General features: G+C 44.5%; 1 protein-coding gene across 1 annotated transcript in view; it reads right to left on the reverse strand.

The window, feature by feature from the left end:
* LOC118301870 (transcription factor HIVEP3) overlaps positions 1 to 16603 on the reverse strand; it is a 38896-nt gene that overhangs the window by 21952 nt on the left and 341 nt on the right. The window lies entirely within an intron of this gene.

A 16603-nucleotide genomic window follows, 5' to 3' on the forward strand; every position in this document is an offset into this window, starting at 1 on the left:
CAGAGGTAATACGACAAATATGTTCAACAGACAGAAGCATCCAAAGGAACGTGCCAAGATTGTTTCACTCAGGTCAGTTCAACCTGAGTCATCTCATCATCGCAAATGATGGAAAGAGGTGACCGGTGGTCACATTATATATAGCTGAGGATGCGATGCCATTTAAAGCTGTGGACAGCATGGGGTTTAAGAAACCGATTTGCAAAATAGAAAATAAATTCAGATTGTGGTTTGCGATTGTGCTGTTGTGGGAAAATCCCCCACTGCTAAAGCCATTACAGTGTCACATTCACAATGGGCAGTTAAAAAAAGAAATCGTCAAAACCTGGCGCCTACATTACCCACAATGTAAACTCGCTGTCAACTGTTTGTTTGGAGATTCGTGTGTGTTGTGCAAGTAACAGCTAATGTCGCCTGTAGCTAAGGTGGGTTTGAGCCGCTCAACCTCCAGTAGAGATGAGAAACAGGCTACAGAGGCCTGGCAACCTCACCTCCTTCTAACTCCACACCCCCACATCATTTTCTTTTTCGGTGTTCAGCCATTTAGACTTCAGATCCTGCTGATGCCAACACCAGTGATATCACCGGAGGGAATGTGATTTTTCACAGTTCCATCTGAAGTCACAAAATGCATTGTACAACTTTAGCCTAACTGAACATACAAGAACTTCGCCTGGACAAAAGACCTAAAATGACCAAAGTGATCATTTATATCAGGAAATATCTGATTGTAGACTATTTTGTTTGGTGATCAAAAGTCTTCAGGATCAACAACCAGGTGTAGAAGTGCCTTAGCATAATCCTTCATACCCAATGAAGCATAAAAGGGGGAAATTCTGCTTATAATTATAATTAATATAATTATATAATAATAATAATAATAATTCATTATATAATTATAAAATAATTAATATTCAAGTAATCATTCAAACATGGGTAGAAAAGTTAAGCTCATAAAATTTAATGACCGAAAAATAGTGAGATTTATATGTAAAGATATGAAAGGCGGTGGCGGGGGCACTTTGTTTTTTAACTTCATTTTAGGAACAAGTGACAGCCCCAATACAGCCTTAGATCAATTTTTACAAAAACATATGATAAAGTGATAAAGCGTGGTGTGAGACATGCAACCAAACAGCCCGCTGATGGAGTCAAGCGTGCTAGTCTTTTGTTAATGCCAATCGATATGTATCCTCCGCAGATGTGATATCTGATCCTGTAAAACACTGACAGACCGAGCACTGGACTCCCTCCTTGTTCCAGCTATTTCTGCCGAGACACACAGAAATGCACAATTCCTTCTTTGCAGCCACTCTCTCCCCATTCCGTTCTCAATTTCAGCCTCGCAACACACTCATTATCTTTTCATTTTTCTACGGCGCTGAAGCATTAATAAGCGCCACTGTCTCAATGTGTGTGTTAGGGTAAACATTTTATATATAATATGAGGAAGGCTACCAGGAAATTATGTCTGGAGGGTTGCTCTGGGTAGTGATTATGAAAAGTAAAGTCCCTGATTGGTAAGCAACACCTTTCACACAGTTGATATATTATTAGCAATTTGTAAACCCAGCTATTAGGGTTACAAAGTATTTGCGTTTTCCTGAGTTTTAAGAATCAGATTTGATTGACTACCTCAAAGACAAAATGCTCTTGTGACTGTGAGGCCCTGTAGAGAGTTACTGTAACAGTAGTGAAACAGATACCGAGTGTCCATCAAACAAATCTCATTGGCTTGTTGATGGCTCAACACAAGCACGAAAAGAAAAATGCAGCACGAGTGCCGTGCAGATAAAATAAAAGAGTGACAAAGCATGTGGAGGGAGGGGGGGGCGGGATAAATATAGAAAGAGGAACTGGCAGTTTCAAAAGCTGTCCTCCCTGCACCCACAAGTTTCACTGATGCGTGGATGTCAAGATCACAGTGCAAATTCTCCCACGCAACTTACTGTACCCGTCATTCACAGTCCACCGCTTTCTGTTTGCTCTCTCACTCATGGTGCAACTGAAAAGAATGCGCTCGAGGCGAACCTGTGATAAGAACGTACATCTTCAGTTAATTGACTGCAGAGGGGGCAACACACACAGCTCACTGGCAATAAATCTAACAGTTGGAAAAAAAAAAAATAATCCACCTGAGGGTGAGAAAGGTTTGTTATATCCAACAATGAAAACGATCTGATTTTTTTTTTTTACCACAAAATGAGGAATCTGCTTCTGGACAGCCGTCATTTGACAGCAGCGATCATTTCAGCGCAGTTATTCCTGTTTTTCCTGAAGTTGTCTATGTTTCTACCACGTCACGCGCGTGGACTCCTCCCCAGATACGGGGACGCCTGTGCTCGTTCTTTCTGCAGCTGCTGGGCTGCATCCTGTGTGAGGCTGCACCGCTGCAGCACTCTACATGACCCGGTGCCATGCCAGGCCTTATCTGCACATCGCAGTAACCCGTGGCTAGTTGGAGCTACTGGTGTTTTTAGTGCTGCCTGCACAAACACAGACACGGGGGGAGAGTCAACAGGTGGCGGCTCAGCCTGAGTGTGTTCCAACGCAAGGACCAGGCCGCAGAAGGCATCAACGCGGCCTCCGTTCCCGCCCTTTAAATCCTGGCTGCCTGGCAGAGGGGCACCCCTTCTGATCGGGGAGTTTACTCAAAGCCAGGCCAGTCCAAGTAATTGCTACCCACAGTGACAAACAACTCCATTCAGCCTTGGAGTCGGATTACGGTTTACTCTCCCTCCGTTGAGCCCCCGCTGCCCATTCTGCCCGGTGCCACACCGCCTGTCGAGAGAGAGACGCTCCTCTCTACCAGCGCCGCATGTGCCGCCCTTCAAACCCAACGCATGTACACAAACGCCATGTGCCGCCACCCGCCTGTTTGTGCATTTGTTTCTCTCAGAGTCGACGTAGGGAGAGAGAAGCGAAGAGCGCCGGACAGGGCACAACAGGATAGAGGCGAAAATCCGCGTGTGTAAATGTGTAGGCGCGAGACAGGGCCACGGAGACAGGGAGCTCTTGCACGTGGTTATCTTGTGTCCACAGAACACGGCTTCGACCTACGGGAGTGGACTCGATCTGCCATCTGAGACAATCTTATAAAAGGCTATCAAATGTGTGTGCGGAGTGCAGCCTCTGTATCTTGAGACTGCAGCTCCAGGGCTGAATGAGACAGCTCATCAATCATACACGACAATCAAGTGCAGCTCAAACAGCCTCCTGGTAAATCTGTGTGTGCATGTGAGGAGCTGTGAAATGCTGAATCTACAGAATGCATAAATACATGTCAACCATAAAACGCACTGCATGCAAACACTGTAGTTTTCTGTCTGTTTCTTTAAAGCAAAAATTATGGACAACATGGCAAAAGAGTGATCTGTTTTCCTGTTCTTTTTTGTTGTTGCTGTATCTCAAATCCAAACAGAATTCCTCAATCCCAGAAGCCTGATGTTCCGGACATTTCCTCTGACTATATATATACCCTTACGGGTCATTTCAGTTAAACAAACAGTTTATGACTGATCTTAAAGTCTCCTAGTCCTGCTAATAGCTTTAACTTTATTGGTCCAGGTTTTGGGATATCCAAAAAAATATCCGAAATCAATGGAGGTAAAAGGCATCCTCATGAAACATAATACTAAAATACTTAACATCAACATCTATTTCCAGAAACAACATCAGAGTTAATTTTGATAATCCATAGAAGTCCTTCCAAGAAATGAAAACTGCTAACACCGTAGTGCACCGTAAATTTGATGATTGTTTCTGTCAACGAATGATTTTGCTGGAGAAAAAAACAGCTTTGAGCAACACTCAAAGATCATTTCATTCGCCAATATTGTATTGAAGTTGAGGCAGAATCAAAGAGACAGATACTATAAAAAGCTGGGCAAATAAAAACTACTTTTTCTGCATGGATAGATACCAAATCAAGTTAGAAGCTTTAAAAAGTATTTGGGCGAATCTGTATTTTCCCAATGTCACTTTTTTTTTTTTTTTTATCTGCTTGTTTTTACACCTTGATCCTGAGGACACGCAGATTTAGAGAAATGGAAAAATACACAATGCCATGTTTTAAAATGGAGAAACCATTACATAAAAGGGATCATTCTCGACGATTTGATGAGGAATTCATACTAAAGTGCACAATTTACAATCAAGTACTCTCTGGTCTTCCAAACACAACCTGTTAATGATAAGATCCACCAAAGGTCTGATGAGAACATGCTGAATCATCATGCTGCTTTCAGTGTGCTTATCTTATTTGTACAGTAACAGCTGTCAACAACGGAGAGCTAAAAAAACGGAGCCTCGCTGTAGTGTAAACACAAGGTCGAGAAGGATGAAGGTGTCAAGGCGAGTGTCAATACCTGCACGCTTAGGAACAAAGAGCCAGGGACGAGCTAACATATAGGCTGGCGTCCAATTTCTTTACCAGCAATCCTTCAGTGTGGAGAAAGGAGACGCTGCAAGAGGAAGCTGTTTGCTATGACAGTTCCAACCAGCAAGTGCAATCCAACCGGCCCACTTTGTCACAAGACAGACAGAAATGTGTCACTGGCTGTGCTCGTTGTCGCTGGGAGGTACAGTCTACTCTGTCTGGCCACTAGGGAAAGGCCACACACACCCATGGCGTCTGGTTCCAGGGTATGGTGACAAACCTGTATTCCCTGCAAACACACTCTGCCTCTGAATGAGATCAACTCGTAGTGAGTGCATATATATATATATATATATATATATATATATATATATATATATATATATAGTACATGACACACGCACACACGTTATAGATGCACCTTTTTCTCTCGCCTGACCACCCAGATCGCTCGGACTGCTCTGGAAGGAAACCAAGCCCCAAGGTCACGTGACCCACATTAGGGGTATTAGCAGTGCATTCCTCCAGCTGTCATCACCTCGTAAAGACACGGTTAGGGAGAAACCTGACTCGGCTCGCCACCTCTCATCCCTCCGCTCCCACCGACCCACCCGCATCCTCCTGCCTGTGAGCCTGATCGTTGGAAAACAAAGGAGAGAGACAAAAGAAGTCCTTAAAATAGAGATGCCGTGGCTTTCAAAGAAGCTCACTGCAGAGACTTAACAAGGAAGCAGGGAGAGAGATAGAGAGAAGGAAGAGAGAGACGGCGAGATGAGTGGGCCAATGTCGTGAAAGTGAGACGCTGAATTGATGTACGACGGTGGCTGGATACATTGATTTCCTGTTGGTTCTTGCCCGGTTACGTTCAGCTGACTTGTCATCCAATACAGGTCGAAGCACTGTCCCTGAAGGGAGCCCTACGCTGGGATATACCCCCTTCTCTGTATGCTGTATGGATATACACACATCGCATCATTATGTTACCGAAGAGAACGTTTGCACACTGGCAGTGTATACTGTCAGAGATAACCCTGTAATGTCAGTGTAACTCAGGTACATGATTTGCTCACCTCAGGACTGCAGACTGGGCATCGAGCATGGACGCATAATGACTCTGTCTTTACAGAGGACAAAGCTCCAATCAACAGTTCTGATTGGGCGACATACATGTTTCTACTTGCTGTAAAAAAATCCAATAAAATGAACACTTGAAACCAAAGCTTATTAATTTAATATTATGCAGACGAAAGATGACCTCATCTCACACGAATGTCAAAGAGGCAAGCGAGGGCTGCTCATCAACCAGGGTCACTGGCTGAAGATCATCATTTACAATTTTTTATTTCAAGATAATAATGATAATAATAATAATAGTTTCCTAACTGAATGAGCAACCTCACATATGACTCTGCTCTGGCTTTTGAAAAGCGAACTCATCAGGTGTGATGCAGAGCCCAGCCTCCCACATCTAATTGTTTAAATGCAGACAGTCGCAGTGGGATATGCGACAACAATGGCTAAATACACCAACGTGACAGGAGTAACAGAGAGGCAGGCTGCTGAGTTTCGGTGGAGCATTAAAGTGTAGAGAGAAACCAATGGCTCAAAACAGTTCGGTTTCACGAAACAATGTGCTGCTGAACGATCTGAGTCAATGTGGAATCTTTTAACGAAAGTGAAACTAAAACTTGAAAGTGGCACGAAGCCAGAATATAGCTCACCCATCAATCTGGATTTTACGTACTGACATGTTTTGGAAACACTGTGGTCAGGGACAACCTTTTTTTTTTTTTTTTTTAAATGTCAGAAGTTTTCATCTTTCAATTCTCTGCCTCCGTCATCACAATTAAAGACAGGTTGTGCATTCTTAATGTACATTCACACTGAAAGCAATATGATCAACAAGACCTTCTTTTGCCAGGTAGCAGAACAAAAAGAGAAACATGGATGGTACCCTCAAAAGACAAAAGACTTTTCATGGTCAACAGATTCAGACTAGTTCAGTTATCTAGTTTCTCCAAACATGAAAAAAATAAAGCTAATTGGACTCAACGATAAAAAAAAATGTGTGTCAAAAAATATATAAAAATGAATTATCAATTTAATAATTAAGAGCTAACTAATATATTGTAGATTTCAATATAACCATTTTAATTTAAATATGTTGTAATATCATGAAAATGAGAAAAAGTAAAATCATGTGAGTTTTTCATACAAATATTAAAAACCATATGGATGGACTCTAGTTGCTCACTGTACAAACAGATGAAACAAATACAGCAGGTCAAACACTAAATCTTCTGGAAGAATGTACATTTTACAATTCAAATAGCAGATAAAGAGTATAATCCGGATTATACTTAAATAAACGTGTCCTCCAGTGAGCTGCTAGACCAAGAGAAGAAATCTCATCTAAAGATTAATAAAAATCTAGTCTGACTGGCAAGTACGATAACTAACATTGTTGAAGCAGCCTTGGCTGCAAATTGTAGAAAACTCAAATTGTGCATACCATCAAAGTTTAACAGCATCTGAATGAATGCAACAAAAGGAAAGAGGCAGAGAGCGAGATCCACAGATGAGGTTTGTGATTATGAAGATGGCGAGGTTGGCACACGGATCAGGGCGGATTCAACTCTCGCTTTTGGGATTTTATGGCACACAGGCAGTTGGGCCCACGCTCACCTAACAAAAACTCCAACTTAAGCAAAATCACTGAAGCGACTTTCTGCTTAACAGTTTTTTGGTTGCAAGACGCCATTTCACAGAGGCTGCACAAAAGATGATTGACAGGTCACGCCTCCACTCACACAACAACGTAAACCCTCTCTCAGTTTCACCTTAACCAGCGGGATTCATCGTTCGAGGACCACAAATGTCATAGTTACGTGGAAATACATCCAATAGAGCAAATTCAGCCAGGACCAAAACCATAAGCCAACAGAATCAGTGTCATGGCAAAAAAATGACTGATGATACAAGATAAAAATAAATACATAGATGGTATCTGTCTGAGAGCAAAGGCTTAACTGGCTTTAGTAGGAAAACATTTTCATATCACCTCTTTATACAGGCTTGTTTGATGACATAGACAAAGGTAGTAAAAACTTGGCAAATAAAAGGCGGAGCACAGTATAACACACTGTTCACCAAGAAAAATTGCACTGACAATAATCCGATAACACCTTAGTGACACAGAAAAGCAATAAACAGTGCATTACATAGATTGATGAGATGAAACCTTGATACTCTCTGCAAAGCAAACTGCGGCTTCTGATCTTCGCCGCGGCCGCTGAGCAAGAAGAGAAATAAATGTTTGAAGCAAAAGTCCTGGGAGCTGCCTGCTATCTTTCAACCTGGTCAATAGCGAGCAACCCAACCTATGACTTGCGTTTCGTGATGCCAGTAGCAACAAAGAACCAATGATGCCGGTAATAAAACTCAACTATGACCAATAAAGGACAGACGGTTGCTGGCCTAGCAACAGGGACAGCTCGCTCTCAAACGAACCACAGACAGAGACCCTCCATCTACAGGCCGACAAAGAAACATTACGGTTTCAAAATCCAGCTCAAGACATTACTTTAAAATCTTTCATATTTCCCGTCATAAAGACAAATTTGAAATCATGTAATCACACACGGGGCACCTTTTCTTTTTTACCCCTGAAACAACGCGTTTGTGTGTGTGTGTGTGTGTGTGTGTGTGTGTGTGTGTGTGCGTGTCTCATGCTTTTTTCGTTCAAAGGCAAATTGATTTCTCCACTTTCCAACCACTCCACTACCCCTCCTCGTCTCTCCAAAACTCGCACCAGGGTTTCTCCCCATCTCCCTCTTCAGTGTAATTTGGGCACTCCCACGGTAATGGACACCCTACTCAGGGGCAGTAAGTGGGGAGGCTGCCCCAGCTGCTCAAAGCTACTGCACTCACAAAGAATCCCGAATCAGCTCAATTCTCACACAGCTTCCCACATACCACGACAGCTCTGAGGCTCCTTTTCGGAGTCGGAGAAAGAGAGAGTGAAGGACAGAGGTAGGGAGAGGGAGAACGAGGAGATCCCTCTGTCTCCTCAGCTGGCCACATGCTACCGGCTGTGCCGCTCCTGGTCTCCCTATGGGCATATAGCCATGAAGCCTTGAGCCAGGGATGCACAATGTGCCTACTTCCCCTCACTGACCTTCTTCCCCTCCAGCTTCGTTATTGTTCGTGACAACCTGTCAATCAAATGACACCTGGGAAAGCGTGTGTGTGTGTGTGTGTGTGTGTGTGTGTGTGTGTGTGTGTGTGTGTGTGTGTGTGTGTGTTCTGGGTGCACCTCAGAGGGCGACCGCAGTGCCATTAGGCATATTAGTTTTGCAGGGAGTTGATGAAAAATCAAAGTCTGCAGTGGCTAAGCTGTGGTTGCTCCTTAGAGCTGTGCTGACAGTGCAAAACCGAGGTAAAAAGGGGGAGGTGGTGGGGGGGGGGAATACCTGGGCGCACACACTGGGACTGCTGACTGTTCGAGGTTGTCGAGGACAGCAGGATTACATAATAAAAAAAACACTGTAACACCTCAGAATGACGAAGAGCATCCTACAGCGTTCTCCGTCCTTTCCCCCAAAACACATGCCTCCATGACTCGCAGTCTAAGATGAAGTCTTAGTAAATTTAATTTTGTAAGAATCACTATATCCAATTCATTTCAACTTCAATGTTCAGTGTCTCTCGCCCGACGCATGGTGCAGATGCCATGACATTGCCCAGGATGACTTTCCTCAGCTTCACATCCATCAATCCATCCCGTCTCTTCCATCCTCGCTCCCCAGAATGTGGAGGGGAAGGTTTCAGAGTCTGTCTTCGGCGGATTTGGGGATTCTTTCCTGGGGGCGCAGGCGTTATAAGAAGAACCATGGCACATGCAGATGATGTCTGTGAAAACCACTGGGGAAAAAAAACAATCACCATGTGTGATCATTGTGAGAAATGTGGCATTGTAGGAGGAGGTGGAGAGAGAAAGGTTGAAGCTACTGCGTGACAGAACATCAGCTGTATTAAACATGTGTCTCTTCCCTCCATCCACAACTTTCCTGACAGTGGCATTCATGCTGAGCAGCACCGTCGTCACCGGCCGTTCATTTTCAGCTCTTGATCCACCATGACAGTGGGACAAATGACGTCACTAAGGCGGCATTGTGGAGCTCGATTCTGCCCAACATGATTCACCTCAAGTGAATTTGGTTGCCTTTTGTTTGTCTATTAGGCTCAAGGATTATTAGGGATTATAGACTAACATTAAAATCTGTTGAACAGAAGAAGTGCAGCATGTTTTCGGTCTTAGCCCACTTCAAAAAGGTGAAAGGTAAAAACAAATATTTGACCTCATTTTGTGGAAGGTCAAAGTTGAATCCGGACTATTATCTGTAAACTGGTGTGTTTACAAAGGACAGTTATGGGTTTGCCTTTTTTTTTCTTTCTAATTTTGAGAAACATCTCTCTACATTCAGTGTGTCACACAAACACCTCTACCCTCCGATGCTCTATGTCCAGGTGTCGCTCTGTGAGGTGACTTGGACCATTTTTTTCAACAGAGAAAGGCGCGCTGGCGTGAACAGGTGAGCGTCACGTAGTGCCCCCTGGGTAATGCAGTTTATTTGGGGCCATTATGGATTGCACAGAGAACCTGATATGCAGAAGGCAGAAAAGGAGCACCAGCAACTAGTAAGATGTGGTGGTGCACCAAAGAGTAACATTTGGAAGGGCTGGTGCAGCATGCCAGTGGGTACTGGCCCACTCCAAGCACTGTTTTTATGTTTAAGTTAAAGTGTTTTTTAGTAAATGTGCCGAATCACTAGTCTGGTCCTGAAATTCCCGTATCTGCTGCTCTCTGAACACCAATTGCGACATACAGTAGAGACGAACAACCCAGACTATGACTCAACAGACCTGAAACCACTGGAATAAGGCTCACTGGACGGCTATTGCATTAATCGTCCTCGTCTTTCACATAAGCTGTTTTCAAAGGCCCCGTCTCCGTAATAAAATCTGTAAGTTTACAGTCCAATAGGGAAATTCTCTTTAATTTAATTAGCCATGAGTAAAACGTTTCTCAGAACCATACCCCAGCAGAATTTAGTAAAAGAATCTGTGAGCTTTGCAGAGATCTGATTGGTTTAACAAAATCAAACAGCCAGGGAAGTTTTTGGTTTTTTTCTCCGTGTCTTGGATAATTGCAGGCTGTGAAAGACCTTTCCACTGCCTTGGCACAGTACAAAAGTAGTGCAGATAGATAGGTCTGGCAGTGCCGGACTAGAATATGACAGGCCCTCTGATTTTATTAAAGTACAGTAGTCGCCTGTGTTCTGTCAAGACCAAGCTAGGAAAGTTGTCTGTAGGAATGCTCATGCAAATATTGACCTTCAATTAGGTGAAACAGACGCCCTCGCTTAGGGGCTGCAATATTGAGGCGTCAGCAAAAAAACATTGTACACATAAACATCCACAGAATATACATAAACATGCAGAGATGTACGTACACGGTGTGCACAAACACATCTGGTGTAAATACGCCTATGTTTGCCATGTGAACTGACATCAAATGGATGACAACTGCAAGACGCGAAGCCTTTTCTTTTTAATGTAGTTTCACTTCAAACAGGATGTCAGCTCAGCATCAGTGGCCTCGCAAAAACCACAACAAAAATGAACAGTGGTACCCCAACTTAACACACACACACACACACACACACACACACACACACACACCAAAGTCTGTGGAGTTTTGTGCCCTTTACTAAGGTGAGGAGCAGATGACCTTCCCAAGTGATGGCATTTGACCACACTCCTGCATAATTAACAGCATCTGAAAAGAGGAGTTCTTTTTATGACCTAACCTGACAATGCCAGGGCACAGCTTGCCTACAGGGACTACAGTGGTTGATAACAAATGCACATGCATGTGTGCAGCCCACAGCCCACACGCAGACCAACTATTACACACACCGACCTTTTTTCGTGTTAGTTATCACATATCAGATCATTTAGTGGCAGCCGGGCTTCACTGGACGATATTGCAGGGTATGACCTAAAAGAGCTCTCCGCAGGCCGACATGCTTTCATAGCGTCAAGGCAGGCCAGGTGAGACAGCACCATCAGAGAGGCAAAAACACATCTGCATTCTACTGAAGGCTTTCACAACTTTCTTTTTCTTTTTTCCTTTTTATACAGAGTGCAGCTACATGAGGGGCTACATTTGTTCAGTCGCTCTGCTTCAGTGACAGTGACATGGCCGGGGAAGATTGTGCTGGAGCATCGCCTGCTGCCTTGATTTGCTCAGCAGATCCACAGCAGGGCTGGAAGGATTCCCCCCAAAAGCCCTCTTACCCTCCCACAGAGCAGAAATCCCCTCCAATCCTCGCAGTTACTGTAGGGACTCCTTACATACTGAGACAAAGGACTCCAGAGGAGAGGAGAGGAACTTAAACAACCGGGGACTGGTTCTTAATATCGTAAAAATGAAGGAGGAAGCCAGTAGAAGGATGTAAATTTCATTAGAAAGAATGATTGATTATAAAAGTATATTCTCTCTCTCTCTCTCTCTCTGATGTTCTCTGGTAAATCTTAATAAACATTGTGTTTTCAAAATCAAAATCAAAATCAAATCTCTCTCTCTCTCTCTCTCTCTCTCTCTCACACACACTCACTCACACACACACACACACACACACACACACACACACACACACACACACACACACATACACATACACACACACACACACACACACACACACACACACACACACACACACACACACACACACATACACACACACACATACACACACACACACACACACACACACACACACACACACACTGAGACTGTGATCTGTGATGAGGGGGTGTAGGGTGTGGTCCGAGGGGGTACCTTGGGACAGAGAGAGAGAAAGGGAGAAATTTGGAAGGGGTGGAGAGATATCAAGTCGTGTAACATAATACCTGCACTATAACCATCAATACACACACACACAGACGGCATGCATCTATAGCTAATCTGTCATGGCAACAAAGAGTCCTCAACAGAGAGTCACATATGTGCCCGTCCTCCAGAGAGTGAGGTTTTAATTCCATCATTCAAAATCTGAATACCCCGTCATGATAAGCTACACAGTTCTATGAGCGTCATGCTTTTTTTTTTTTTTAAAGCAACAATCAGCTCCTCCGCAGTGTTTTCTAAAAAATCTCACCAATGAGATCCTGGCTTAAACCTGACATACCTGTGGTGAGAAGCACGGAAGCTTAGAATAACACTACAACAATCGCTCTTACACAAGAGTGGAAAGTGAACCCATGCACTAAAAAATGCCCTGGATGTTGATAAGGAGCAAAACCAGATTACAACATGAGAAGATACACAATAACAAATTGTGTATCTTTAGTCACAATGTCAAATTTAGTCAAAATGTCACATTGCAACCCGGTGAAAAGTTGTATTCGTTTTGATGTAATAATAAACCGGTGGCGTATTTCGAGGGAGGGTTGCCATTGCAAACAGCAAAACCCCCTCGACATTCCACTTGGCCACCAACTGTGCCGAAGTGGGTAATGATTAACTCCTGTGAAGGGAGTGTTTGAGTGAGCAAACCCTCTGTGTCCTCTCCCTGAAGAACCTGCCCAGGCTCTACATGTACATCATCATACGTCCACATACACTGTTACATAACCTGGGCTGGCACACATGGGAGCAGGCCAGACACACACACACACACACACACACACACACACACACACTCTTGCTCTCGCACAAACACAAGGAAACTCGATCTCCATTTGCAGAGGGGCAGCCAACACACCGTCCTGGGTGAGAGGTTGAGTCGAAGCCAGACATTGATAGACAGCCTCACCCCCTCTGACTCTCTCTCTCACACACACACACACACACACACACACACACACACACACACACACACACACACACACACACACACACACACACACACACACACACACACACACACACACACACACACACCCTACCCTAGTGTTACAAATACAGAGCCAAACTGAGGCTGTGACACTAAATAAATAAAAAAAACATTTCTTAATAAAATATCCACAACACAATGAGACTGAATGCCTGAAAAACAGTTATTAGGCTAGTGGGGCATTTGAGAAGTTGCCAGACTGGCACTCCTGGCCTCCATTTTGCATTGTGTGTGTGTGTGTGTGTGTGTGTGTGTGTGTGTGTGTGTGTGTGTGTGTGTGTCCAAGGTCTTTTCTTGGTTCACTCTGGTCTCCTAGCACTACAGTCACTACAGTGAGTCTATTCTTCTCTGGTGCTCCAGAGAACAGGATTAATGACCAGCAGTAGGGACATGAAAAGGTTGTGTCCACCAGCCACCAGGATTTTACAGCCTCTGTGTGTCTGTGTGTCTGTGTGTCTGTTTGTGTGTGTGTGTGCGTGCGTGTATATGTTTATTCTTTCAAGGGACTGACAATGCCATCTTTCTGACATGCCCCCTCATAGAAAACAAAACTTAAACATGCCCATACATGCCATTTTATACTTGGCGTAATCTGTCCAGCCGACAGTCGTGCGCGTAGCTGAGTTGACGGCAAACAAACATCCTTGTTGGCTTTTTTTCCGCATCGTAGCGTCCGTGTGGCACCTCGGAATTTCACGTCAAGGGCTCGGACAAAGCTGTCACTCTTACGAGAGACACAACCTCAGATCATCACCTGAGCCTTTGCTCCCAGTGTTGCTATGGTTATCAAACCTGCAGGCGTGTCCCGAGGTCGGAGCGGAACTCCACACGACCCTCTGCCGATGGCATTTCATGCATCGCGATCAACACGTTGCCACCTGCATGGCTGACTCAGTCTGTGGGGGGGGGGGGGGGGGGGGGGGGGGGGGGGGGGGGGGGGGGATGCTGGCTCAGTGTGTTCGTGTCTGTGGAAGTGGTGTATGAGGTGTTGAGTGGTTCTGTGTTAATTGGCAGAAAAAACATCCCTTTTCCATCTGGAGTGTTACTTTTGCCAGGGAGAGATATAGACACACACACACACACACACACACACACACACACACACACACACACACACACACACCTGTGTCAGTGAGGCCTTCAGTGCCCAGTATTCAGACGGTTACGTTTCACTTTTATTGTACCTGAACAAACTCATTGCGCAAGTCTACGACTGTGATACCGAATACCGAAGCTTTTCGTAATGAACTGGCTAAACTGTTCCACTGGCATGGAAACAGGTTCTACGGCTGCACAGATAACAGCACATTCACTCGCAGCTTTAAAACCCAGTAATTGTGCTTTACAAGCCACCTTCCAACATTCCGGCCAAGTTACAATGGTATAAAAATATCAGAGCACGTCTTACTAGCAGCTTTTATGCCAATCCACGTTGAAACCATAAATGGCAGTAATCCCCAGACCCTAGTTTTTTTCCCCCAACAATCAAATGCCTCAGGATGTCAAACTATCTTGGAGATTTGCGGGAAAACGGAGCGCCGCTCTCCTTGGGTGCCTGCTGAGCTAGAGCCCTTTCTTCAGCTATAGCACCACAAGTGGTCTTGATCCAGGCCGAGAGCAGCACTGTAAGGCTGCCCCTTTGTGCTGATTCAATAAGAAATAATTGCATCTTCAACCATCCAACCCCCATTTACCACTCTGATCAGACACTTCACTGTATTTTTTGTACTTCTCTGCTTTAAGTTACTCAACGGACACAGAGCTGGGGAAGGACACTGCAGCATCGCTGCTGCTGTTGCTTTTTAACATCCACATCCCTCTGGATTATTGGGTGTGAGTATAGGTGTGTGTGTGTGTGTGTGTGTGTGTGTGTGTGTGTGTGTGTGTGTGTGTGTGTGTGTGTGTGTGTGTATGTGTGTGTGTGTTGTTGTTGTGTGTGGTCCACATTTCAAGTCATCTTCTTACCTCATTCCCTCCAAAACTGTCATGACACCTTCAAAAAGTGCAACAACTGTGCCTCAAGTCACTGGTTATTTTTCTTATTTCTCCTGGTATAATATTTGTTTATATATAGTATGCTCACATTTAAATCTAGATGAACACTCGATAGAGATAGAAAGATAGATCGATAGATAGATAGAATTAGGTGCCAATAAGACATAAGATAAGATAAAATGTACCTTCATTAATCCCCTGTGTATAAGGAAATTTCAAATTGGACACTGCAGCACAGTTGTGCAACAGTCCAAGGGGGAAATGTAATAAGGAATAAAATAAGAGGAGTAAATAAGATACGAATGGAAATGACAACCGTGCAAAGTAGGTTGTTGTGAAAAATATAAAAATAAAAATTACGTTATTGTGCCGTTTGAGATTTGGAATGAAATATAGAAATATCTGCCACTACTTATTCAAGGAGACTTCCTGTTACTCTGTTGTTCAATGGGTTGGGAATATATATATATACACACATATATATATGATTTGCTACATTGCATGATGCACATGCCAGACAACAGTCACACAATCACCCGGTGTGTCTGTATTATAGATTATATTTCCTACAATAAGACCGTACAGCCGAACCCTGAGTGACAAGTCAGACAATAAAAGAGCTTTGAATAACAGAGAGTCGGTGTCGCTGACTAAACGGCGGCCGAAAACAAACCTGTTCACATCAACTTTACGCATCTATCGTATAACAGCGGAACAAGTGAGCACAAAAGCATGATGTCATCCCCTAAATATCCGCTCGAGTGTAGGTGTAGCCCACTGGAAGTAAGTTTCCCAGGGCCTTGACCGTGGATCTCTGCTGCTCGCCGTCCGCACTGTTGCTCCTCTCAACTGGTGCTGTTGTCAAAAGACGAGCGGAGTGAGTGAGTGAGTGAGTGAGCGACGGGGACGTGATGGAGCGCTGGCTGCCTGTCGGCTGTGCGCGCGGAGCGGAGCGGCGCAGCGCGGCGCAGCGCAGCGCAGCGCCGCCGCCTCTGCTCCAAATGCTGCACATAGCTGCTGTAGTTTGGACCGCGACGGCACCACCGCCCCCACCTGAACCGACTGCTGCTGTGGTGCGCTGCATGCGACCCCTCCTCACCCCCCATCTACACACACACACACACACACACACACGCGCGCGCACACTGCATTTATCGTTATCCATAACGAGGCGACTGAACTTCATGACACACTCTCACGGTGGAAACACTGGTGCCCTCAACTTCACACCACGTCGCCCCTCTGCTCCCCCTGTGCCAACCGC

This window comes from Scophthalmus maximus, chromosome 1, assembly GCF_022379125.1.
Source record: "Scophthalmus maximus strain ysfricsl-2021 chromosome 1, ASM2237912v1, whole genome shotgun sequence".
Taxonomy (NCBI): domain Eukaryota; kingdom Metazoa; phylum Chordata; class Actinopteri; order Pleuronectiformes; family Scophthalmidae; genus Scophthalmus; species Scophthalmus maximus.